The following is a 25262-nucleotide window of genomic DNA, read 5'->3' on the forward strand; positions in this document are numbered from 1 at the left end:
TGAGTTAGTGGGAAAGAGGTCTGCCTGGATGTTTCCTTTCCTGAGTTTCTGCTGGCGACTACTTTCCGTGTCATCACTGGGTTGGTCCCCACTGTGGGAGTTGTTCAAGGCTGGTGGCAGCAAGTGCAGGGGGACTGGAAGGCGTACACTGTCCCCATCTGGGCTGGTTTAATGTTGGGATTCATAGCTGGAATGGTGGTCTTGGATTATGTAGGGCACACACGCCCCCATCCCCACCCATGCTCCATTAGCATTCAGCTTTATTTCTGCTTCCTGGGGAGGAGGGGCTGTCACTTCCCCCTTTGGGCTCTGCCAGCCCAAGTGCCCACTTTCTGGACTGCTGTCCAGAGCAGTGTACCAGCATGATGCCTCTGCCGGCCTCTGTGCCTCTCCATTCAGTGGCCCAGAATCATACTGAGTGCCCTTCAGTGCCACCAGAGCACAAGGAATGGGGTGGGATCCCTTCTTTTGACAAGAAACACCTCAATCTGGTTCCCTCACACTCCACTGAGGGGGATTAATTTGTAAAGCTCCCGTTTTCAGCCATCTTCAAATGAAACGGGAATGCCATTCTCCTTATTGTGAAATCACCCACACCTCAGGCGAGGTGCTCTTGACACCCCTCCTCCACCACGTCCAGGAATCCCCGGCAGATACAGCTTATAACCCTCTTTCTCTGTCGTCTCCACTCTGCTCTTCCCCAAACTCACTCCTGTATTTTTTCCGGGAGTGGTTGCAGAAATGAGGTGCACTGGACTGTGTCTACATTTGGGGTCACAGTCTCTCTGTCTAAACCACCTTGTCTCCCTGAAGGGGCGTGTCTGGCACACTTGAGTGAGGTGTTTCTTTGAGTGTCAAGCCTGAATAATGGAATCTCTTTCTCATTTTTCTTGGCCTGCCACCCTTTACTGGATGCTTGCCACACTCCAGGCTTGGAGCTCTGTACCTCCTGGGTAGCCTGGAGGTAAATCCTGAGATCTCGTCCTGAGAAGTAGGCATGGAGACTTTGCCACTTTTACAGAGTATGTGGCTGAGGCTCAGGAAAGAGACGCTACAGGGTCAGACCAGGAAGTGGGGGGCTAAGGACTCTCATCCTGAGGAATCGGGCTCCAGCAGCTCAAAGAATAATTGGGAAGCTGAATGTTTCATTCTGGAAAGCACTGGATTGTATGTGTACCCAGCTCTCTCTCTGTCTCTGTCTCTTAGTCTATCTCTCTCTCTCTCTTTATCTCGCTGCTTCTTTCTCTCTTGCCTTCATGAGGAAGATTCTTCCCTGAAGGCACTCTTGCTTCCCACCCAATGTCTTATTGTGTTGCTTTTTCTTTCTGGATTCTCTCTATCTGGAAAGCTCAACTCATTTTCTAGTGCTCGTATTTAAAAGGTTACCTTCTCTATCACATCACCCCCATGCCCTCCTTGGAGAACGAATTGCTTGCTCATTTTGTGCCTGCATAAGGCATTGTGTGTCTACCTTATTATAGAACCTGTGCTGTGGTTGGCAGATCTCTCCTCTTCTGACAGTCTTTCCCCAGGTTAGAACCATTTTGAAACTTATATGTAGTTTATAATCAATATGTGCCTTTAAAGTTGCATTTTCGGGCTTCCCTGGTGGCGCAGTGGTTGAGAGTCCGCCTGCCGATGCAGGGGACACGGGTTCGTGCCCCGGTCCGGGAGGATCCCACATGCCACGGAGCAGCTGGGCCCGTGAGCCATGGTCGTGGAGCCTGAGCGTCCGGAGCCTGTGCTCCGCAACGGGAGAGGCCACAACAGTGAGAGGCCCGCGTACCGCAAAAAAAAAAAAAAGTTGCATTTTCCCTCCCCTTTCCTTTCTCAGTGTGATTTGCATGTTTTCCAATTGATGACATTTTAGGATTAGGAAATATGGTCGACACTTAACCTTTTACTCTTGCCTGGTGTGTGAACTCAGGACTTCTCACAGAGGTGGAATTTTTTCTTCTTTTTAGTCCCAAGTACTTGGCAATTTGTCTTTCACATAATAAGCCGTTGAATAAATGAATACCTAAATGAATAAATGATGTACCATAAAAACAATGTTATTATGATCAATGAAATACATTTAACGTATGGCTTCATAGGGTATCGGGTATTTGCTTGGAAGTTTTCTTACGAAACTCTGTGACTCGGAATTTTTATTTCAGGGAACCAGACACATTTTCACTAAATATTTGACTCTCCATATGCAGCTGCCACTTCCTGACTGTATAACTCAGTACGTCAGCCAGTTGAACCTTGGTTTCCTTATCTGAAAAGATGGGATAATAGTAATTATCTACTTCAGAGATTTGGAAAGATTTCTATAAAGTAAGTACCTTGCCTGTGTGAGATACCTCTTTGGGAATTGCTATAATCTTCACATGTCAGAGAGCTAACCCAGGTTGCTAATTAATCATTGATGCTGTCACTCTGGAGTACTAATGGTTGCTGACACAGCAGTTCCCTTTTCTTCTCTCTAGCATAACTTTTTTTTAGGTATTCACCCCTCCCCATGCAGCCATAGGCTTTAGTCTAAGCTGATCACCCCTATAAGAGCAGCAAGGGGATATACTTTTTTTTTGGGGGGGGTATCCATTTGCTTTATGAGGAATGTGTTAGGAAAAGATGTGGAATCCAATCAATGGGATGTGAGGGGAAAAGACTCTGAGAGCTTCTTGGAAAAGTTTCATTGCTGGTAAAGAAGAGCTGCAGACTCTGACTCTAAGAATTATGTTTGCTCCAGTTCAGTGGGAAAACTATAGTCAGGGGATTACAAGCCTCCTTAATAGTAATAAAGAGCATGGATTCTTCAAAAATAAATGAACGGCACATATATAAATAAAATAGAGAGAGCCACAGTGAGCGTTTGTCTCTCTTTTTCCTGTGGGCATTATAATCTAGACTTGACAGTTGCCTCAGTCATGGTGCTGCCATTCAGAGTTCATACTGATAGTGAGGATTCTGCAAAGCCAAGGGTTGGAGGGAACATGGACCCGTGATGACATTTTGAGCTTCTGAATTACCCAACCCAAAAGCCTACCTACCCTGGATTACCAATTATGTCAGAAAATATATTATCAGATTATTTAAGCCAGCTTGAGTTCCTATTTCTGTTGCCTACAGCCATCAGCAGCCATCTTCACTCTTATATGTCCCGATTGCTATTATCCTCCCCAATAAGCAATTTATCTCTTGCATCTTTTTGCTATCTCTCTGCAATGCTAATATTCTCATCCAGGAAGGATTCTCTTCTTTTTGTAGTGTTAATAACTTTTCTGCAAACCTCTTTGTTAATTAGTTTTGCTTGGCTCTGTTTCTAAGGCAGTTCTCAGTTTTTCCAGGCATTCTGGTGGCTCTCAACTCAGTGGAGTCCTGGCAGTATGGAGGACACGTGGCTGTTTATTGCCCAGAAGACCCATATTTTGGCTGCATGCTACCTGGTGAATTTCATATTTTTTTCATTAATTTGTTAATTTCCAAAAAATATGTATAGAACAGCTATGGGGTAGACACTAGGTCAGGCTCTGGGAGTACAATAGTGAACAAATGGAAAGATCCTTACCTGGAGGGTTGTGAGAATTTTTATGGCCGAAATGGAAAAGGATGGGCTCTGAGAAAGTTTAAGAGAAGAGGAAACATGTCACTTGCTCTTGACTGATGCTATCTCAAGATGAACAAAGAGTTTTAAAATTATTCCTAAAATTAGAAAGAATGGCTTAAGTAAGCAGTCATCTTTCTCTAGCTGAAGGCTAAACTCATGTTCTCTTTCCTAAATCTTATGGAGAAAAACACTTCTCCAGTATTAATGCTTCCAAACAAATGCAGGAACTGGAAACCAGCAGGAGGCAAGTGTTGGTGCTGAGATGACTTATAGGATGTAGGAACACCAGGTGAGGAGTTAGGGACTGGGGCAGTCCTCGCAGGCTTCCAATAAGCTAATGCTTTGAGGTAAGCCTTTGGTTCTTTCTGGGTATTATATCTTGAAGCGTGTAGAACTGGATGTTGCCCAAGCTCACTCTGACCTCTTGCCCTATGAAATTTTATCATTATGATTAATAAAGCCTAAAATCAATCATGAGACAATTAACAAATACCCCTAAAATTCACCTTTGTTAAACATAAGGATTTAATTGATAAGTAGCTAGAGACATTATTTTTACTGATCAAAATGAGGAGCACTGAATTTTTATAAATTTGGACAAGCTATTTTGGGTGCCAAGGCCCAGGTTTTTAGCAATGGTGATCCAAGCTCATACAGATTCTCAAATAACAATTCGCCTCCTCTTTTGGGTGGTGGCAGGTCACAGATCAGTGCTGATTGGCTATTTCCTTGTTGCTGAGGAGCTTTCTGGCCAGGTTTCAGGGAAGGAAATGTCTATAACCAGTAAGACCTTCAGTTATGGGCCTGTGGATCCTATTACTTTCTCTGTGCTCAGTTATTTGTGCATTTTGATGTTTTAAGCCTCTTGGGCGTGGCTGTTAAGAGGTGGCATGAGTGTCAGTCATCTTTCCAAGTTCTGCCCATCAAGCCATGAACACATATCCATTGACAGCCTGTCCATGTAATGAATTGTCCAAACTGGGGACACTGGAGAGTGAATGAGGGCACTATTAATAGTTGTGCTGGAGAATAGGGGTAAACTTGGACTGGCTCGAACAAACTGGGCCTTATGCATACCCTATCCATTGAACACCAGCTATTTAGAAGTGGGGAGATTATATATAATATGGAGACACAGAGACCCACCCAGGTCACAGCTCTCAACTGGGTACCATCATCCCCACTAGCCAACACAGTGGTCTCCAAATACCCCTGCACTCCACCTCCAACAGTCTGTGAGATCTTTATAAACCCCTTCAAATGTCTGATTCACTTGCTTTGTTTGACATAACAAAAGTTGGATGGCTAATTGCTTCATAGGAATTCCCTTCAATTTGCTACTTTGCTAAAAATTAAATAAATAAATGAATCATCCCTGCTTTATCCTGTATTCAATATAATTAATTCTAATCTTTTGCATTTTCATTTTCTCTGTGTTTCATTCATTTAAAAGACACAAACAGAAGAGAACTCTTTTAAAATTAGTGGAATAATTGCGCTGCTCATGCTACTTTGTGAGAAGGCTGTTGAAAAAAGTACCATGACCCGATCTCACACATTAAATAGTTTAGAAGTGAGACCTTCACAATTTGATTGAAGGGATCACACTGAGAATTGTTTTTATCTTGGCTTATATGCTTTCTGATGTGTCCTATCTCCCCAGCACACTGCTTTACTCTTGGAAAATATTAAGCACGGATTTTTAGTTAATTAGTTAATATTATGGATAGCTTCATTTTTATATTTCCAACTCATTGTTTCTGGCATTGAAGGGTATCATAAATAAACTTCAGTTTTACAGCAAGTAATCTAACTACTGAGGTAACCTGGAAAGTGCTTCAGTGATTGCTTCTATGCATACAAAACTTGTTACTACCATGGAGGAAGAGGAAATTTCAGTGTATTTCAAGGCACCCAAGTTGGAGGAAAGGGCTCTGACTGCCCTGTCTCATTAAATATAATTTTTAGAGTCTGCTTGATCCAAAAATTTCAAGTGTCTCTTACATCCATAAACTGTCTTCTTTCCAAGGGGGCTACCACTCCCTGGTGGTAAGGTATTCATAAAGACATTACATATAGTAATTATAATAACAATAGCACTCTATGTTTGCATAGCAGATTATAATGTACAAAGTAGTTTTTCACACTCATTATCTCATATGACTCTCTCCACAACCATTGAAAAAAGTGTTTTTGGCAGAGAATGTTATGAGTTCATAGCACCCCATTTTCTTTTTCTCCTGGGTAAACACAAGTTATTTTCCAGGCTTCCTTGGAGTTATGTATGCCCATTCTTGGGCCAATGGAATGGGAAGAAGTGATACATGCTTATTTTTAAGCTCGGCCCATTAAAAACTCATGGGCATTCCCCATACATTGATTTTCCCCCACTAACTAGTTGGTTATAAGGAATCCAGAAGAGGAATTCAATATCCTGGTGTAGGGGTCTGAAAACCATGACCAGTGGGTCAAACCTGGTCTGCCGCCTGTTTATATATATAAAGTTTTATTGAGACTCAACCACATTGCTTTATTTATATATTGGCAATGGCTGCTTTTATATCAGTACTACAATGGTAAAGTTGAGTAGTTGTAACATATGGCCTGTAATGCTTAAAATATTTGCTGTCTGTCCCTTTACAGATAGTAAAGGGGATGACAAATATATAAGATGAAAGGAGCCTGGATCCCTGAATCACTGTGTGGAAGGCTGCACTAAACACCCATATTGAACACGATGAATAAGAAATAACCTTCGGATGTATTAAGCCATTAAGGTTTTAACGTGTTTATGTTAGTCATTTCCTATATTTATTAACATAATTTTCTTACAGTCAATTTATTGATGAATTAATGAAGAGCAAAGAAGTAAAGTTACCTATTTAAGCTCACAGAGTCAGAAATAAATAGTGGTAGACAATCTAGAAATTGAACCAGCTTAGGTTTTTTCATTCCAGTGCCAGTGTACTTGTCAACATATTTCATATGTCACTACTGAACATATTATATCAAAAGTGTATAACATAATACCATAAATTAAACTAAATATCTAAAGTGTAGTAAGTCTTTCCTGATCAGGAGTAGTTAATGTACCTCTCAAACCATCCAATAGGTCATAAAAAACCATATTGGAAAAAGGAAAGCTGCAACATCTCATTTTGTAGACTGGTAAAACTGAGGCTTAGTGAAGTCCAAAAACAGTAACATAGTTTGTGATAATCAAGTGGTATAAGGTGATATAAGGTGTTGTGAAGAATTAAAATGAAGTCTTCAAACTATCTTCAGTGCCTTTCTTTCAGGCCATGTCAACAGAAAACAAACAAGCAAAAAAGACACACCAAAAAAGAAGGCAACAAAGAGAACTTTCTTAGTGTTCTCTTTGTTAATAAGGCTGAGAAGAAAACCACTGGGCATTCAACTACTGAATGTCTGGATTTCATCATCTTTGAGGAGGGAACTCTGGGATTTGAGGTTTAGTGAGCTTCTCTGCGGTTTGCAGACTTGTTGAGGTCCTGTTATATGGTGAGAAACTTCTGTTGGGTAGGTTCCCACTAAAAGTCTAATCTCAAGTGTTATTTCACTATTTGTCCATCTGGGGCCTACAACCCTCCTCTTTTTCAGAGGAACTCAGAATTAATACTGTGAGGAGATTTTTCAGGTGAGGAGTATTTGAGGCAATGGGTATATTTGAGCAGTAGAGACACAGGTTGTCAGAATGCTGTGTAGAGCTGGCAATAAAAATCATGGACCAAATAATGCAATAAATCCCAGGGCCCTAGAGTAAATAGAGTAAGCTAATTCTACACAAAACAACTTATGTTACTAGTCTTTCATATTGCACATCATGTTAGTGTAATCTGAATAAATCCTAGGGCTTCACATAGCCCAGTCTCACTGCAGGATCACAGTTAAATGGCTACAGTCCAGAATTCTGAAATAAAATAATTATAATTTTATTTGATTGTGTTCAATAATGTCAAAGGAGCTCCACTTTATCATCCATGACAGTATTTCTTAAATTCATTCCTCACACGCCTCTCATTCTCCTATGTATTTGCTACAGCATCCGTCCATGAGTCAATTTTTGTTTTCTTTCCTGTATTTTAGCTTTCCATGAAATGCTTCTCCACACCCATTTCTGTGGGCCCCAGTTTCTGTCTCTATCCCCCTTTCCTTTGACAACTCTGCAAAATATTTCCTTAATGAGTAGATGAGGATGGGTTGAGCAAAGGAAGGAGGTTATAATATACTCATATATTAATTACATTTGCCCCTCCTACATTAGAAAGGTAAGAATGGAGAGAAAATATTTTGAAACAAAGTATAAGTTATAAAATCTTTGCTTAAAACCAACTAGGTTTTGACTGCATATTGAGCAGAAGTCATTAGCTTTATTGGAATGAGAACCAATAAGCCTTGATCATCTTTACTTTCAGGTTGTATGGCCTTTGCAAGACCCATTGAAGTTACATCAGAGTTGCTTCAGAGCCATTGTTAAACACCCAATGCTTTTCATTTTTGTAAAATAATAAGGTGCTGTGGCTCATTATTAGATACATGCTAAAATATCTACCCACTCATCGCTTATTCCTGATCACCCCATCAACCTCATGCATTTACTCTGGCATGGAGACATAAGCGAGCCAAATGAACCAACTAAGAAAGAACATTTATTCAAGCCAGGCATGAACAAAGTGGCCCTGAACAAATGGTGTTAGAATTGTGTTGCCACTGCCTACTGTCACAGAATACTTGTGGGATGAATAAGACCAACACATTTTGGAGGTGATATTTAGGAACTTTCGCCTTGACAGGCACATAGGTATATACGAGGAAATTGCATCTTTGGAGGTAACCCAGTTTAATGAATTGATGTCTGCAGTAGCTAAGATACCTGAAAAACTTACGGCAAATGGTACATAACAAAGGCTACATCTTCCTCTTACCAGCCTTAAAGGACATGGATGTAGTCTTGGAGGCTAGGGGAAGCCTCCCTGGAAAACAGAACTTGGAAGGTTAGATCTGAAGGTAACGAGGAGCTCACCAGACACAGGTGGGAGGTGCTGGGGAGGAAGCACACCGCAATGGCCTGGAGGAGGGAGGAAGAGGACCGACAGTTGATACGACCTCGGGCCAGAAAATCCAACAAAGTGACAGCAACTTGGGACCTGTGAACAAGGGCTACTCTTACCGGATGGAATTGTTGTTAGAACTTCGACTTGTCGCCTTAGGGAGCCGGGAGGGAAGGCCAGCGGCCCTCACCTTGGACATCAGCGCTGGTGCCCTGCCGGGCTCCCCGCAGGTGTGGACTAAAGCCTGGCGTGCGGGTCATTTCACACGTGGGTGTTGGGACTCCAGGCCAGACGTTGCCCCTTTGCCCAGGTGGTCAGGCTCTTGTTGTGCCCCACTCTGACCTTGACACAAAATCTCTTCCCTTCCCAGGCTTCTCCAGGAAGGCCACCCTGTAAGTGGGGATTGCTGCTGTTTGTAAAGGATGCGTGGTGTCGGGGGTGGGCGTGGTGTTCATACAGCAGAGCCCAGGGCACCGCACGCCCTTAGACATGTGCTTCTTTTCTTCCCAGGCTTCTTTGAATGTGCCTTCCCGTGTGTTGAATCACATGTAAGTGCTCTTTCGTAGGTCAAAAATGGTTGAATATCAGGAATTTCATGTGTTTCGGCCTAATGTGCAGTTTTCCTTGGTTGAAATAGTTTGTAAGATATCTGGTAGTCATATTTAAATGCTGTCTTTGAAATTCCACTTATTGGAGGAAGCACACTGCTTGAGGCTGGAGCGTAATGTGGATTTGAAACCCTGCTTATACATTTCTTTGCGTTACTTTGAAGAGGTCGTTCCACTCTCTTTGCCTCAGTTTTCTTATGTGTAAAATAGGAATTCGGTATTTATAGGAATCACAGGTTTAGGGGGAAGGATTAAACGCAGGAACCAGTGGGAAAAGCGCCTCACCCTGGGTCATCACACAAGTAGAACTCCCCAGAAATGTGCTGTTTAGGTCAGCCCAGACTGTTGCAGTCGGGTCACCCAGAGTATGTTAGAAAGCGATGGACCACACATTGTCCATCAGCACCATTTAGAAGCTACTGAGCTCAGTTCAGTAAAATGGATGCTTAGCAGTGACCTCTACCTGCTTGGCATTGTGCTCAGGCCTGAGGATGGAGGCAAGTTCTTGCAAGGTGTGTCACTTTTTGGTTTTTCCCTTTAGCTTTACAGGGCACTTGCTGGAACGCTTACATGCACATGATTGGTAGGTAGGAACCATGAATCTAGAAAACACATTAAAAAAATACTAATAAATCCTGCTCGATTTGGTTTTAGAAAGAGGCATTGATTTAAATAGGGAAACTTTTTCTCTCAAGGTTATGTTTGCAAAATATTAGGCCACAAAGCATGGTGCAATGTCATACATTTTACTCGTTTATGCGTTCCCCAGATGCAGCACCACGTATGACCTTGCTCAGCTATCCAAACTATAAAATAAAAGATTACCCAAACATTATCAGGGGGGTGTATAAGAAATTACATTGCAAGTCATAGCTGATTTTTCAGTTCTTGTTTTACTCTTTCAGCTGAGCAGACAATTTCTTTTTTTTTGGTCTAAAATCCCCTAGATGGCACTAGAGAACCCTGTATTTAAGTGGTGTATACAATACCCCTAAGTAGATGAGGGGAAGTAATTTTTATTTTTCTGCAAATAAACGTTAATAAGAAGCTGAACGGAATGTGATGCAATGTGCAAGGTTAGCGTTTATGCATTCTGTAATTAAAAGATATACTAGGTGCTCCTTGAAAGTAAAAATTGGTAATTTTTAACTGTGGATGTCTCGGAATTGGGTTTTGGTATTTAAATTAGCGTGAAATTCATTTGGTGTAGACAAAAAGACTTGTAGAAACAGCAGAGATCCTGAGGCTGATTCTTGACCCCAATGACATTCATATCAGAGCCATATAACACAGTATCAACATCTCCTAGGATGGGAGAGAGTGGGTTTAACTGGGGGCCCTGAACCCAATGGCCCAGGAGATGCACAGGTGAGATGAGTGAAGAGGCCTGGCTGTAAGACAGTAGGACGTGGTGGCACACATGGCAGAACTACACAGCTACCAGGCACACGGACCAGTAAAGAACAGCGTTCCTGTAGGTCCAGGGTGGCCCATAGGTGTGAGCTGACAATTTTTGTAAATCTTATCCTGATAGTTTTCAGGTCATAAATCTAAGGCTGAGATAATGACTGACCTCACCCAAGGTCACAAAGTTATTCAGTGATAGAGTTAGGCTTCCAGTTCCGTTTCTCTGACTCTGCCCTCTCCCCCTTATAATTGTACTATCATGCCAAAGTCGTCTCCACACCGCACACCCCTCCCATTGTTCTTTCTTTGTCCTCCCTTCAGACATCCAGTGTCCTTGGATCACATGGCAGATGGGGGCTCTGAGCTGCCAGTGGCTTGAGGGCCCCAATTCAAGAGTCATAAACAAGGATAGAACACTTGGAAGTCGGGCAGCTCCAGGGTTCGCTAATTTGCGGTTGAGTGATGTCATGATGGGCCCAGGATTTTTCCATTTTTGCACTCTGCCATTTTTCCATTCTCACTTTTGGCCCCCATGGGTGAAAAATTGCTGTGGCAGCTCCACACATCACATACAGACACGAGCACACCCAGTGGTGGAAGAGGAACTGTTCCCTCCTTGGGTCTCTTTCATAGTGTGAGGAAACCTTTCTCAGAAGTTCCCAGTAGACATCCCCTCATGTCTATACTGGCCAGAACTGGGTGATCCTGGGCACCAAACCGTGACTACCAAGGCGAAGAGACAACCAGGTTGCCTGGTGGAGGTGCCCCTCCACCAACAGAAGGATCTGGAAATGTGCAGGGCTGTCCTTGGTTTACAAAGTGACTGAATGCCATCTGCAGTACTTGGAACCCAGGATACAGGAACAAGAAGTGTGTGATATTCAGGGCAGTCCTTTGGGATGAAGAATCATCTCACCCAGATGCCAACGTTAGCTCTGCTGAGAAACCCTGGAGTCCAAAGAGGACTTGCTTCTGAGTCACAAGGAAGGGAATGGACACTGAATTGGTTAGGACCCTGGCGACAGAAAAGAATGGAGGTGTGGCTACGGAGTCAGCGATCAACAGCCCACTTCTTCCTGTTCCTGCTCAGTGTCTTATGAATACTTCAGAATTCCGTACAAGTGTGTAAGGTAAAGTGCTCAAAGAAGGCTAGCCGCTGCAGGTCTTTTGGTGATAGACTACAATCAAATCAAAGAGAATATAATAATTATCAGGAGTTTACTTGGATAACATGCATGGGGAAAGAGCTGTTATTCTTCTTGAAAATAAAATACAAATGAAAGCAACTAGTGCTTTTAGTTGTCCCTGGGGTGGGATAGGGGAGAGGAGATATTGGTGAGGCTAGATGGGTTTGTTTGTTGGTTTGTTTTGTTGCAGGGGTTGGAGGAGCTGGGAGGCCAGCAGGAGCTGGAGAAGGGCACTGACTTCCTGCCGGACGCCCTAAGTGTCATGGGAGGGAATGAACAAAGGTGAGGCATCAGCATCATTTTATGGAAAGAACTCAGGCTCCGAAGCCACAGAGAACTTGGTCACCAAATCCAGGGTTGCTGTGAACTATATGGGGAAAGTCACCAAAGGTCTCTGAACCACAATTACGCCTCTTTGCAATATGACTAACAACGATATCTACCTGATAAATTGTTGCCGTGATTACATGGGCAGCAGAAGGCAAGGCCCTGGAACAGTGCTCAGTAAATGTCAAGTCCCATCTCTGTTTCCTGGACACGTCATTGTTATTTATTTACTCACTCTTTCTCCCCAAATAGAGTTGCAAGGTTTAGCAAATAAAAATGTATGACTCCAGTTAAATTTGAAGTTCAAATAAACAACCAATAATTTATTAGTATAAGTATGTCCCAGGTTCCTTGGGATACACCTATCCTAACAAATTATTGCTTGTTTATCTGAACTGCAAATTTCACCAGGTGTCCTGCATTTTACCTGGCAAACCTATCCCTACATTCCCTCTCTTCCCTGGGTTCTCTCCAGCCAGAGTAAATAAATGAAGCCTAAATTAAATATCACTCTCTCACTCATGTGTTTTAACCTTAGCGGGAACCTGGCAGACCAATGACATCACCTTCAACTTCTTTTGGTGAGCAAACATCCTCTGAGCTTGGGAGGAGAGGACCCTGCCTTGGCTGAGACAGGATCAGGTCTCAAAAGCCATCTTGGTCTTATGAACTCTGTGGTTAATCTTGCTGCAGAGTGTTTTCTTTCACAGTTGGCTGTTCCAGGCCTGCATAGATCTGCAGTAAATACTGTACTGCACTGCTGAAAAGGGAGGAAAAACATTACCATCTGCATCTACAGCTTGCAAATTACAGCTTGCAATCACCTGCTATTAAATAAAGACGCTTTAACAATATTTTGGGTTTTAAATTAGCAATTTACATCACAAGACTCTGAAAATACTAGTCTTTTAATACTGCAATTTCCTTTCCTTTTAACCAGGCATCAACATGTATTGAAGTTTTTAAAAACGCAACACAAAGTAATGTTTATTTAAACAATAGCCACCAACGGTATGAGACACAGATGGAAATCCAACAGTTCCTCACTCAGTGGGTGGCTTCACTGGGGACCCTGATGGGGCTGCAACTCTCTAATTTACATCATGGGGGGGAATCTAGGCATTGCCTTTTTTTTTTTAACTGCCTGGCCATATCAGGCTATGTGTCATGTAAGAAAGTGGTCTCAAACTGGGAATTAGAGGCAGTCTCTGTATGAAGGGGACTTCAGCAAAAAGGCTGAAAGGGAAAGAGTTCAAGTGGGAGGATTTCCCTTTGTCACTTGACATCAGGGCTGAAATGGAGGGGATTGGCATTTGTGCAAAGCACACTGGATGCAAAACAAGATGGGATTTGGCAGCATACAAAGAGAGAAAGATTAAGCAGCTTTGTGCCTCATGGACACTAATTCTATAGACAGAGGGTTATATCTTATACCCTGAGAGAACCATAAATCAAAAAGAGTCATGTACCAAAATGTTCATTGCAGCTCTATTTACAATAGCCAGGACATGGAAGCAACCTAAGTGTCCATCATCGGATGAATGGATAAAGAAGATGTGGCACATATATACAGTGGAATATTACTCAGCCATAAAAAGAAATGAAATTGAGTTATTTGTAGTGAGGTGGATGGACCTAGAGTCTTCCAGTTCTTCTTATTGGACTTTATTCCCCTTTCTCTTGACATCTGAGTTAGGGAACGGAAAACTCCAAGAGCTGGCGCAAGTTGCAAAGAGATAAGTATAAGCTTTGTGGTGGTGATCACTGGGCTGTAAATTCCTTCACACAAACACAAAGCATTCCGGGGCATTATACCTATTAGCAGGCAGCCTGCTTTCCTGCGTGTCCCCAGCTCGTCCCTGCATTCAGCTGCTGTTGATGAACAGCTGCTTCTCAGAGCTCTCCCATATCCAGGACTGCTTTCAGTACTCTTTTTTCTTTAATCCTAAAAAAAAAATACTCTTGTCTTCATTGTTCATGCCTTGCCATTTTTGCTTTTTATAACCCAAGACACCTGCCTAAATCTTGAATTCCTTCCTTTTCATGGTGTGTTGAATTTTGATTCCTACACATGCTATGTGCTCAATAAATGTTAGATATTATTATGATTTTTGTTTGTAGTAAATGTTTAATGCTGTGTCATACAAAATTCTATTTGAAAGGGAAAGCATCTTTGAAAAAGTTTAGAGTTTAGATTTCAGCTCATTCCATGGGCTTGCAGTGGTAGTTGGTCTAGAGGAGGGGGCAGTGTTAGATCCTTTCTACATTCCATTAATTACTCTGTTCAGCCTCCCAGGTTCAGTCATAAGTCACACCCAACCCAGCTCCTGTAGAGCCAGCTTGTGGCCATTAGTAATTTACTTGGAAAAGCAGCAAATTGAATGACTCTTAGACTTTTCCAGTCCTCTTAGGCTTTTTGGTCACCTCTGATGCCATTTATCACTGTATCCTGTCATCACTGTTAAGGTCTAATGTTAGTTCCTCAGTTTAAGGATTAAATTGGTTTCAATCTAATCTCCTAAATAGAATTCAGATGATTTAGGGCCCAGCTCAACTGCTTCCTGGCCAGAGGGCTTTGTTCTGGTCCATTTATTAGATGCTATTTATAGTACCATTTTCTGATAGAATCAGGGCATAATGGATTGATTTTTATTTCTTGTTGATTACATACACATTCTTTTTAAAGGCTTTTAGAAACTAAATGTACAACTTATCACCAAAGCTTAACACTGGAGTCATTCTCATTTGCTTAAATAGAACCTGCAAAGAATAAAATTCTCCCTTCAAAAGTATATACACATTCCTGAGTGACAGAAAAGCCCTTGAATGTCTATTGCTAGATGTTCTGGACTCATGACCTATCTCATGTCTTTTAATGAATATTCTAAATGTGAATAGCACTTAAATAATAATCACTGTCTGAAACAAAAAATCATCAGTGTCTTTGGATGATTAGACTTTAAATGTTTTCTCGGTGTGCATGTTGTTTTATGTGTGTGTGTGTTGGTCACAGATGCCATGTATGGTATGAACAATATAGTTGATCCTCAAATTTTCCCCTGCCTGGTTCCATAGGAGCTGGAGTGAGGATAAAGTAAGATAGTTGTGAAAGCCCTTTGCAAACTGTGGAATGTTGCTTTTTAAAAGCAATTTGAATTACATAATGAAAGCCCATCCTAGCATTCATGTCAGGCCTTAAGACCAACACTTAACTTTTTTTTTTTTTTTTTGCGGTATGCGGGCCTTTCACAACTGTTGTGGCCTCTCCCATTGTGGAGCACAGGCTCCGGACGCACAGACTCAGCGGCCATGGCTCACGGGCCCAGCCACTCCGCGGCATGTGGGATCTTCCCAGACCGGGGCACGAACCCGTGTCCCCTGCATCGGCAGGCGGACTCTCAACCACTGCACCACCAGGGAAGCCCCAACACTTAACTTTGTTAGTATTTTAGAAGGATATTAGTCTATTAGTCTGTAATGTGTGTGTGTGTGTGTGTGTGTGTGTGTGCAGTGTATATGCAGGTACATGTACATACATGTATAATCAGGTTTGTTTTAAATGCTTCTATTGAATTTTCCTTGTAAATAATGTTGTCCAAAGTATCTACCATAATTTCTTTTCAATTATGCACCTGCTAATTTCTTGCTTCCATGAGATATTCTTGAATCATTTTGAGGAAGAGAGAGAAAGAGCCAGAGATAACGATCTAGTGAGAGAGCAACATGCCAACCTTTATTAAGACTTCAAAACACTTGGATGTACACTTCCTTAAAACTCAAGAGTTCACTGGGCTTGACATTTTCCAAATCTTTGGATACTTGTTAACACTCTTCATATCCATTTTCCTGATCTCTCAGCTGGAGGAAAGATGGTTTATGTGTTTTAACTACCTTTAAGCCTTTAGCTAGTTAAGTAAACATAATTTCATGTAATGGGCTTTGCCATTGAGTTTACATTTTAAAGAGCCTCTCACAATCTATCCATTCACTCAGGTTTTACATAATGCATTTGGCATTACAGGACTATAGCTGAGAAAAGCACATGTAGGAGCCATGGTAAATGGGAAGATGCAGAATGTTTCAATCCCCAATCCTTAGTTTTACAAATGCTGTCAACATTTTTAGCCTCTCTCTCTCTCTCAAGAATTGCTTGCAGATAGCCAAATTGATTGTTTATTTCTTTCACCTTTAAAAACTTTCCTCCTGCTTCCTCTTTGGGGGCTGGTAATAATCACAGAACCATAGAATTTCAATCTTAGAAGGTATTTTAAATGTCATAAAAATCCAATAGTTCATCCTGTGCTTGAATCTTTTATATTACATTCCCACTAAAGGGCTGGCTAGGCTCCTCCTGATTTCCTTTAGCTATGGGACACTCATTACCTCTCAAGGGAGTCCATTCCATTCCTACACAGCCCTAGTAGTCACAAAATTATTTGTTAGGTTTAGAAGAAATCCCCCTATTGAATTTTGCTCTGTTCTCAGTAAATAGACAAAACATGTATAATCCTTTTTTTCATATATTTGAAGACAATTATTCTGTCTCCTGTAAGTTTCTTTATGCCAAATATTTCTGATAATTTTATGATGTGATTTTGAGCCTAGTCATCCTAGATCCTTCAGCTCTGACCATGCCAAAGTTCACTGACAAGAATAATAGTGAAAATAAAACCTACCATATTCAGCTTTTAATGGGTGCCAGGTATCTTACAAACATTACCTTTAACATCCACAATGATGTGAGTTAGGTATTGTCATCCTCATTCTATAGATTTGGATAAAAATCTATACCTCTCTATATCTTTAGTTAAGGAAACAAAAGTAAGGAGAAGTTGAGTAGCTTTCCCAAACATGCATATCTAGCTTCAGCAGTTGGCAGAGCCTGGATTTGAACTAGTGTCTTCACTGACTTTAGAGTGGGTGTTCGTAACTGTACATTATAATCCCTTCGTGAGATGTGATGACAACCCCCTCACACACCCCGCAGAGGAGGCTGGTCTGGTTTAAGCAGTTCAGAGTGGAGAAAGGTGGTAACTTACCTAGAAGTGATGCCAAACCAAAGGACTGATCGGGATGAGTCCAGTGGGAGAAAGAAGGAGAGAAGCAAAGGAACTGGATGATTAATAGGATGGCGTATGAGTCTCAGAATAATTGAAAATGGTACATCTGGCAGACCCTACCTATATCATCATGGCCTCCTTTGGAAGGAGGGAGGGGCTGTAAAGAAAGAGTCGTTGAAACTAGCCATATTCTGGGTGTCCATGTGTCTCCCTTTGAAAGGATATAATTTTCCTAGGAATATAGGGACCTGAAAGTGGAAAAGAAACCTTGCATTCACAAATGTCCTTAGGAAACAAAGTTGATTAGAGATGAAATGAAAAAAAAAGGAATTCCTGGTGTCTTTTGCTTTTTCTTCAATAGACTCAAGTGGACCACTAAGAGGATATTATTGCTGAAAGCACTTGAGATTGTTTAGTTAAAAACTCTCACTTTACATGTGGGGAAACTGAGGTCCAGAGATGAAAAGTGTCTTGCCCAGTGCTATACATCCAGGCAGGGACTCAGAAGAGTGTGTGATCAAGGTCTACTGACTGCAGGACCGAGACTCTTTTTACTATATTTCCTCACACTTACTATTTCTTCGGTGAATCAAATAACTGTTCTATTGCAATGCACTGACACAATGAACAATTGCAAGATGGAAGCCTACACTGGAAGCTTGCTGTGCAACACGATGCAGAATTCAGTGTTTGATGCATCTTTCTTAGGGATGTTTGCTGAAAGTACCAGAGGGTGGAGGGGGGGATTTGTGGCAACATTATTCCAGCTAGCATCACGGTTTCCTGTATCTTATGAGATTATTTATGGTGAATCTGGTTCCATTCGGTTTTGGAAACTTGGAATCAGAATCATGGGGGTGGGGAAGTATTCATTAAAAATGCAGGTTCTTAGACTAAGCAGACAACCTATATCAGAATTTTGGGGAGTGGAATCTAGAAATTAATATTTGACAAACATACTAGATGAAGCTTATGCATATTAAAGTTGGAGAAGTACCTGTGTTAGTTCATCAGTGTGTTAGTTTCCTATTTGCTGCTGTAATAAATTACTATAAATTCAGTGACCTAATACATATTTATTATCTTACAGCTGGGAGGGTCAGAAGTCCAGAGCGGACATCAGAAATACAAAATGGGTTTCATTGGACTAAAATTAAGGTGTCAGCGGGGCTCCACTCCTTCTGGAGGCTCTAGGGGAGATCTGTTTCCTTGCGTTTGCCCACGTTCCTTGGCCCATACCCCCTTCCACCACTTGGCTGTCTGCTTCTGCTGTCACATCTCCTTCTCTGACTCTGACTTTCCTACTTCCCTTTTTTTCTTATAAGGACCTTTGCGATTACATTATCCAAGATAATCTTCCTGTCTCAAAATCCTTAAATTAATCACATCAGCAAAGTCCTTTTTGCCATGTAAGGTAACATACTCTCAGGATCTGGGGATTAGGAGTGGACATGTTTGGGGAGGCATTAAACACCTACCATTATTGGTTTTAAAACATTTCAAAGAAATAGAAAGGGGCTGAAGAGGGGAACATTAAGTACAAGTAGGGTTTCCGTCCCCCTTCAGGAGTCCCCTGATTTGTCTCTAGGAAACTCAAGCATTCTGAGGAGGACAGTTTGAGAAAAGCAGTCCTAGCACCTGTGCTTACTTAAGAGTCCATACGGGGGAATCTGACCACCAGGCTTCATTTAGGGCATCTTGCATGACTTTCCAGCAGTTGACTTTGCAACTGTCATTCAGCCTTCCCATTCTCAAGTTTCTAAGAAACTCCATTCAAACTTACTGCAGAAAACAAACAAAACATGACCTTGATTTATTAGAGATAAAATTACTGCTTTAACTGATCATAAGAGAAAGTGTCTGTTAGGGGGCTTCCAGTCAACTTTTCATCCTTTGTTATTATTTTCCAACATTTTTCTATTAAAAAGAAAATAGACAATTAGTGGAATTTTTAAAGGTATCCTTTTCTTCTGTCTATCTGTATAGCTCTGTATCTTGTCCATTACGAGCTCCTCAAAAATATTTCTTTTGAGATACTATTTGATTTCTGACAGAACTTTGTAGATGTTCCTGAATTAATATAAGAAAAATGGCCCTGAGTTACATATTTTAACTAAAATATAATAGCTGTAAAAGTTATCTAATGGGAAATTAACCAAAGGAGAGAATTAATGTTTTGTCTTTAAAAGGTATCTTTGTACATCACTGTATCAGGATACTCTTGGCCATCTGCCCTATGACAATATTTGGAAAGGGATAGACAATAATAATTGTCCTTAATGTCTGTATTAGTCAGCTTAAAATTATACTGGGTGTCTTAAACAACAGAAATTTATTTCACATAATTCTGGAGGTTGGGAAGTCCAAGATTAAAGTGCCAACAAGGTAGGTTTCGTTCTGAGGCCTCTGCTCTTGGCTTGTAGGTTGCTGCCTTCTCACTGTGTCCTCACATGGTAGAGAGAGCACAAGGGGTCTTGTATATTTTCCTCTTCTTATAAGGGCACCAGCTCCATCAGATTAAAGCCCCACCCTTATGACCTCATTTAACCTTAATCACGTCTTTAAAGGTCCTATTTCCAGTACAGTCATATGGAGGGTTAAGGCTTTAACATACGAATTTTAGGAGGGCATAACTCAGTCCATAGTTTGTCCCTGGAGCATCGTAAGTGTTTCCTGATCCCTGCAAGAGCTTGGCCATTTTATCACAAAAGATGGTTTATATAATGATGACAAGGGGAAGAAGCAGAAGCATGAACAGGTTGTTGAAACTCACATCTTGTTATTTGTTTAGAGAGATTAGTCATCCTTGCTCCTTTTCAACATTTCTATTACACAACAGAAAAATTCTGCCTTCAAGACCTCCCCAATTCAAGAAATGCTGTAACACAATGCAATCACTGTCCACCAGCCAGTTACCTTTCCTCTTAGGAAGTAGTAATCATATCATATCCATAAGGATTGGCTGTAGATGATTTTCACTCCTCTTCTCTCCTAAGGTGGGTGGGATATGGATGGGGGTTCTTTGTTGTTCAGAATTTTGAAATAAAAAAGGGAACTTTCAAGAAAGGTCTTAGAAACCAGTGAGGGGGATATTGATCATTACCAATATTATCTTTGTGTGAAAGATCCTCTGATTAATATTTATCTCCTGGAGTTCTGCCCCTGAAAGTAGGGCAGATAAGCAGGAACAGGCAGAGAAGACTCTCAATCATGGTGCCGGCATGACTCTTCTGAAAGGAGAGAGGGAAGGAGGGATGGTTAGGAAGAAGGAGTCTCAGGTTGCCATGCAGCTCTGAGAGTCTCAACCAGGCTGATGAGAATCTCGGAGCAGAGACTGCCCATCAGAGAAGAAGCGTTGGGCAGGAACTGTCTGGCTCTAGTCCCCTGCTGTGCTCAGTTAGTAATAGAGAGCAGCCCCAAGGAGAACATGGCTGAGATGTGACTGCTACGGTGTGTAGCAGCTGGGGGCTGTCAGCTACCCATGCTTCTCAGAGCAGGTTCACCTGAAGAGAGATCTGAGAGGCGGACCTGCATGGACACTGTAGAAATCTGTCATGCTTAACATCGTAAAAAGAACCAGTTGATTAATTGGAGCATGGCAAAGGGAAAGGCATCCATCTGGGTCTCTGGCCAGAAATCCCTGAAACAATTATATCTACATTTATATCTGTCTATCTATCATCTATCTATCTATCTATATCTATCTATCTATCTATCTACCTACCTCTCTATCTAATCTTTCTTCTGTTTAAGTAGTTATCTAGTACAAGGAGGAGACCACATGCTATGCTTGAAATAGAAGAAAGTGTTTTTTTATCAATCTAAAATATGTTTCTCAGCCTGAATTTGCCAGTCTCCAAGGAAACTTTTATCACCACAAAAAAAGTAGCAGAATTTACCTGACAAGCATCAAATTAAGGTATTTGTATATCACTTGCATTGAAGAAATAAAAGCTATTTTTTTGGTAAAATTCCTGTTCAGACTTTCCTATTTTAAAATCTCCTTTCCTTTTTCTATATGCATAGGCCTATAAACTTGTCTGTATCACTGCTAAAAACATAACACATAAAGGGGATAAAACCAAATCTCTTGGTGACCTCCTCCTCTCACACCAAGCAAACAAACACACAAGCATCTCTGTTTTCATCTCTGTACTTTTAGTGCTTATATCAATGCTTGTGAATATAAACAAATGAATGCATGAGTAAATAAATAAAATAATGAATGAATAAGAGAATAAATGTTTGATGGTATGCTTTTAGTATGGGTGGAAGGAAGTGAGTTGGAGAGCTAAATAATTTATAAATTTAAAAAAAGGTCATAACTCCAAAACAGAAGAAATCATAGATTGCTTTCCAGGGGGTAATATGATTGGTTTCATAATCTGCAGGTTAATTAGGCAGAAATAATCAGCTTAATACTTTGAGAAAGAGCCCAAAGAATCATTCCACAAAGGTGGCAAAGAAAATAAGCCTTGTCTAATTTGGATGGATCCTACAAGAAATGTGGGCATCTTTTGGTATGTTGTAGGAAGAACACTCACCTCTGAGTCAGGAAACAAGGATTGCAGCCTGGTTCTGCCACTAACCAGCCTTATCCCCTGAACATCTCACCTCACTTCCTTTGACTGAGTTTTCTTTTCCTCTTGGTGGGATTAAATAGTCTCTAAATCCCCCAGCAGTCTAGAAATTCCATACACGTAAATTGACCAGTTTAGGCTCTTGCTGGGGTAGGCTGTGGGAGAGCCCTGGAGATTATAGTTGCGGCATGCTTTAAAGAGAGAAGCCGGCTAAGGATAATGTGGGCAAAGACAATTGAAGACCTATTTGGGGAGACATTGCAAAAAGCTGCCTAGAGAATCTCAACATGATTTTCAAATAACACCCAAGTATTCCCAAGGATGCTTGGGGCAAGACAATGCTCTGCTATTTCAGAAAAGAAAATATGTACTGTGTTCTGTGAACTTGAATATAGTCAAGGACATACATCACAATTGTGTGCCAAACCAGCATTGTCAGGATAAGGTACCTTCTGGGAATAATTCTTTTCTGGAACAAAGCTCTGTGAAGTATGCAGGAACTTGTAGTACTTTGAATATTGTCTCTATGCTAATGTAAACTTTTTTTCTGTACGAGTCTTAACAGAATTAAATTCAGATATTATGAATATCATGGATGGTAATGGGAGACTTTGAAAGTCATGTGATAAACTGTGTTTTGAGTATTATGATGACTTCACCAATTTATTACAAACATCTTTTATTCACCAATGCTGTCAGGAAAGAAATCTTCCTGACCTACTATGTTCCCACCATTGATTAGGTGCTGGAGATACAAAGTTGAGTAAGACAGTTTCCACAGAATATTTGTGTAGGTCTAAAGCAGCTGCATTTAAATAAAAGGTATCTGGTTATTTGAAAGTTTGTATGCATATGGGAGAAGTGTGGTGATCAACTAGAGCTTTTTAACTCTTTGGCAGCCACACTTCATGTCACAGGAATCTCTGGGAATAAAGAAAATCCCTACACTTTTTAGCCTGCAAATAGTATTTTAAGTGCTTTTAAAATAATCTGTTTAACCTATTAGGGTACATATTCATGAAACAACGTCAGAAGGAAGATAGAAACCACATTTCATGCCTTTACTTGTTCTGTGAATATTTCCTCTCTTGATTTAAATTAGAGTCAAATCATCTATTGCAAATTACTGACTCATTTATAGGATGCCAGTCCACTGGGCACAGGCTTTGTTTCCTTCTGGTTTAATCCTTCAATGAGTCTGTTCACAGATTTGAAGATTGGCTTTGGCAGAGCTACAAGTCCAATATTACTTGATGGCTTGCAGTTATCAATTTGGATCATTCCTTCCCAGAGTTCTTCTCTCCCTTGGTTCTATGACTTCTTCTGATACCTCTTTACCTCTCTAATCCTTTCTTTACAATCTCTCTGGAAGATTCGTCTTCTTTTCCTACCTGGGAATTATCAGACTCATTTTTTTTTTGTCTTCAAATCTGTATTAGTTTTCTACTCTTGGCATAACAAGTTACCACAAGCTTAGTGGCTTCAGCAACATAAATTTATTATTTTATAGTTCTTTAGGTTAGAAGTTTGACATAGATCTCACTAGATCTCACCAAACTAAAATCAAGATTTCTGCAGGACTATGTTTCTTTCTGAAGTCCCTGGAAGAGGTTCTGTTTCCTTGCTCATTCATTATTTTGACAGAACTTAGTTTCTTGTAGTAATAGGACTGAGATCCCTGCTTCCTTGCTGGCTATCAGCTGAGGCCCATTCCCAGCTTCTAGAGGCCATGCATATTCCACGGCTCCTGGACCCCTTCTTCCATCTTTAAAGCCAGAAATGGAGGTTTGTATCCCTCTCATACTTTGACTCTCTCCTTCCATTTCTTCTCTCTCTGACCATAGCTGGGAAGCTACGAAAGTTTCTATGCTTTTAAGAACTCAGGGGATTAGATTGAGCCCACCTGAATAATCCTGCTATACTCCTCCCATTTTAAGGTCCATAACCTTATTAATATCTACAAAGTCCCTTTTGCCATGTAAGGTAATGTATTCACAGGTTATGGAGATTAAAGCATAGACATCCTTGGGGAGCCATTCTTCTGCCTACCACAAAGTCCAAAATCTAATTTGTTATCATATTCTTTACCTCCTTCCTGTTTTTATATCAAACCTCTACTGTGCATAACAAAGTCTGTTGTTTCTAATCAAAAACTTCAGGCATCATTTAGCTGTCTATGCTTTGTCACATCTCCCCAGTTCATCTCAAATCTGGTCAAATCCTCTCTCCGCTAGAAAATCTTCATCGGCTTCCACTGCCCACAGAATAAAATTCAAAACCTTTATCAATGCCTAAAGATTCTGATCTGTTTTTTTCCCTATTCTTTCCTGTGGTTCTCCCTGACTGCATCCCTTTCTTCTCCCACATCCTTCATCTAGGTAGTTTTTTCTTTCCATCTGCAACATATCTCACCTTGCAACTGCTCAACGAGTTTCTTCCAAGCTAAAATACTTTATGAACGACTTCTCCTTTGTCTTTGACTACCATCTCCATGCTAATGGTCTCCTACAGAACAGAGATTGTTGCCATAACATCTTTCTCACTCTGTTGTCCTTACTCTTCTTTTTGCCTGTAAAGTCACAGAGCATAATGACTTGGAATTATTCATTTTTGTATTCCCATTGTCTGAGAGAGTGCCTGGAAAATGTTTGATGCTCAATATATATGTTTGAATAAATGAATAAATGAGTGAATGAATAAAAATAATTTGTCCCTGGAGTAACTACATATTTTTCATAAAAATCAATTAAAAAGTACTTGTTTACTACACATTTATACTCATTAAGTATGTGATCTATATACAAAAACTGGGTCATCGTTTTTTGTGAACTATAGGTAAACCAACACATTAAACTGTATTTTCTTCCAAATGCCAACTCTGAGTTTTATACATAGAAGGTGCTCAATACAACCCTATTAAACTGAATTTTTGGTTTGCTTCTCTGACAGTACACATTAGTTGCAGGGGCTGGAAATGTGAAACTCCGCATCTCCTGTAACCACATCATCCTGGGTATGTAATTGGCTGAGTTCTTGGAACACAAAAAACCTGGATTTTCATGGATTTGATTCCTGGATTCTAATCCTGCCTCAGGCTCCTGTTGGTTATGCATGTGACTTCAGACATTACATTTCATTGTTCTGAAAATGCTTTACTATTTTTAAAATAAGGGTTTTAATTATATAATTTATAAAACCCCATCACATTTTCTGCCCATTAATAAGAATTTCTTGATCATTACTCTGTGGTTGGCATTGAGCTGAGAGTCATGCAAAGAAGTATCGATCACAGTCTTCGCCCTCAAGCAATAATTAGCTCAGGGGCCAGGGTGGTTCGGTAGAAAGAAAGGTGGTTTGATGACAATAATAGGTCTGATACACAGCCTGAAGTGTGAAAAGAATACTTATATTCATTCTTGCTTCTTT

This window comes from Delphinapterus leucas, chromosome 5 (assembly GCF_059928025.1).
Source record: "Delphinapterus leucas isolate spDelLeu-1000000601 "Yukka" chromosome 5, BTC_Dleu_Yukka2, whole genome shotgun sequence".
Taxonomy (NCBI): domain Eukaryota; kingdom Metazoa; phylum Chordata; class Mammalia; order Artiodactyla; family Monodontidae; genus Delphinapterus; species Delphinapterus leucas.